Consider the following 3086-nt stretch of genomic DNA (forward strand, 5'->3'; position numbering starts at 1 on the left):
CCGTGTCATCACGGTTCCTATTTCTTTCCACTGAAGGGGTGTGTCTTGCCGTGATCATCACGGTTCCTATTTCCTTTCCACTGAAGGGGTGTGTCTTGCCGTGATTCATCACGGTTTCCTATTTCTTTCCACTGAAGGGGTGTGTCTTGCCGTGATTATCACGGTTCCTATTTCCTTTCCACTGAAGGGGTGTGTCTTGCCGTGATCATCACGGTTCCTATTTCCTTTCCACTGAAGGGGTGTGTCTTGCCTTGATTATCACGGTTCCTATTTCCTTTCCACTGAAGGGGTGTGTCTTGCCGTGATCATCACGGTTCCTATTTCCTTCCACTGAAGGGTGTGTCTTGCCGTGATCATCACGGTTCCTATTTCCTTTCCACTGAAGGGGTGTGTCTTGCCGTGATTATCACGGTTCCTATTTCCTTTCCACTGAAGGGGTGTGTCTTGCCGTGATCTTCACGGTTCCTATTTCCTTTCCACTGAAGGGGTGTGTCTTGCCGTGATCATCACGGTTCCTATTTCCTTTCCACTGAAGGGGTGTGTCTTGCCGTGATCATCACGGTTCCTATTTCCTTTTCCACTGAAGGGTGTGTCTTGCCGTGATTCATCAGCGGTTCGCAGTGGAGCAAGATCCTGCTTCTGGGCCGATGGCTGTTGGAGGGGGGAAGGGTGGCTGGGTGAGCTGGGGCCTTTTATGGCCCTGCCTCTGGGAGCCTGTCAGCCTTCTGCCTGTCAGCTTGTGACGTGATGAGAGCGAGAGAGAGCACCTACCTGAATATATATTTAGTGAATAGTGCTAGACTCTACACACATTTGAAGACGTTTTGGACCATTCAGGGACCTGATCTCAAACACTCATGAACATTTGAAGAAAAACAAGATTGTCTACAGTTTCCACTGCTCAGTGTACAGCTCAGTAAACACACTAGGCAATGTGTTATATTTCAGTCTTCTGTGATGAATATAAAGTGTAATATTGGGATTCAAACTCAAAATGTAACACATTTCATCTCTATATCTGACATGGTACAGATGCCTTCTTTCTTTAAGCCCATAACCATGTGTGTGTATACGGGTGTATACTTTAGTTTCACAGTAGATATGTTTAAAAAGCACTCTGCCCCACTACAGTAAAATGTTCACAGCAGACATACATTGTGATGATTGAATGGTGGAACGTTCAGACAAAATTTGTTTGTATAAAACCATCCAGACTTCAAAGCCCTGGGTGACTGGTTATTTATGTTTATGTATAAAACCACCCAGACCTCAAAGCCCTGGGTGATGAATTGGTTATTTATGTTTATGTATAAAACCACCAAGACCTCAAAGCCCTGGGTGATTGGTTTATTTATGTTTATTGTATAAAACCACCCAGACCTCAAAGCCCTGGGTGACTGGTTTTTATGTTTATGTATAAAACCACCCAGACTCAAAGCCCTTGGTGACTTGGTTATTTATGTTTATGTATAAAACCACCCAGACCTCAAAGCCCTGGGTGATTGGTTATTTATGTTTATGTATAAAAACCACCCAGACTCAAAGCCCTGGGTGATTGGTTATTTATGTTTTATGTATAAAACCACCCAGACTCAAAGCCCTGGGTGATTGGTTATTTATGTTTATGTATAAAACCACCAGACTCTAAAGCCCTGGGTGATTGGTTATTTATGTTTATGTATAAACCACCCAGACCTCAAAGCCCTGGGTGACTGGTTAATTTATGTTTATGTATAAAACCACCCAGACTCAAAGCCCTGGGTGGACTGGTTATTTATGTTTATGTATAAAACCACCCAGACCTCATAGCCTGGGTGACTGGTTTTTATGTTTATGTATAAAACCACCAGACCTCAAAGCCCTGGGTGACTGGTTATTTATGTTTATGTATAAAACCACCCAGACCTCAAGCCTGGGTGATTGGTTATTTATGTTTATGTATAAAACCACCCAGACCTCAAAGCCCTGGGTGATTGGTTATTTATGTTTATGTAATAAAACCACCAGACTCAAAGCCCTGGGGTGACTGGTTTATTTATGTTTATGTTAAAACCACCCAGACCTCAAAGCCCTGGGTGACTGGTTATTTATGTTTATGTATAAAAGAACCCAGACCTCAAAGCCCTGGGTGACTGGTTATTTTATGTTTATGTATAAAACAACCCAGAACTCAAAGCCCTGGTGATTGGTTATTTATGTTTATGTATAAAACCACCCAGACCTCAAAGCCCTGGGTAATTGTTATTTATGTTTATGTATAAAACCACCCAGACCTCAAAGCCCTGGGTGACTGGTTATTTATGTTTTATGTATAAACCACTCAGACCTCAAAGCCCTGGGTGACTGGTTATTTATGTTTGATGTATAAAACCACCAGACTCAAAGCCCTGGGTGACTGGTTATTTATGTTTATGTATAAAACCCCCAGACTCAAAGCCCTGGGTGATGGTTATTTATGTTTATGTTATAAACCACCCAGACCTCAAAGCCCTGGGTGACTGGTTTATTTATGTTTATGTATAAAACCACCCAGACCTCAAAGCCCTGGGTGACTGGTTATTTATGTTTATGTATAAAACCACCCAGACCTCAAAGCCCTGGTGACTGGTTATTTATGTTTATGTATAAAACCACCCAGACTCAAAGCCCTGGGTGACTGGTTATTTATGTTTATGTATAAACCACCCAGACCTCAAATGCCCTGGGTGATTGGTTATTTTATGTTTAGTGTTATAAAACATCCAGACTTCAAAGCCCTGGGTGACTGGTTTATTTATGTTTTATGTATAAAACCACCCAGACCTCAAAGCCCTGGGTGACTGGTTATTTATGTTTATGATAAAACCACCCAGACCTCCAAAGCCCTGGGTGACTGGTTATTTATGTTTATGTATAAAACCAACCAGACCTCAAAGCCCTGGGTGACTGGTTATTTATGTTTATGTACTCTTTTATATGTTGAGATGTTTTGTCTTGCGTTTGTACGGGTTTCGGCTTGGATTGAGTTTCTCTTTTAAGGAAATGTATTTGCCAAAAACTGTAGTAGTTTGAAGTGACATGAGTGAATTAAATAGAATTTAAGGCTC

This window comes from Salvelinus sp. IW2-2015, unplaced genomic scaffold (genome assembly GCF_002910315.2).
Source record: "Salvelinus sp. IW2-2015 unplaced genomic scaffold, ASM291031v2 Un_scaffold2209, whole genome shotgun sequence".
Taxonomy (NCBI): Eukaryota; Metazoa; Chordata; class Actinopteri; order Salmoniformes; family Salmonidae; genus Salvelinus; species Salvelinus sp. IW2-2015.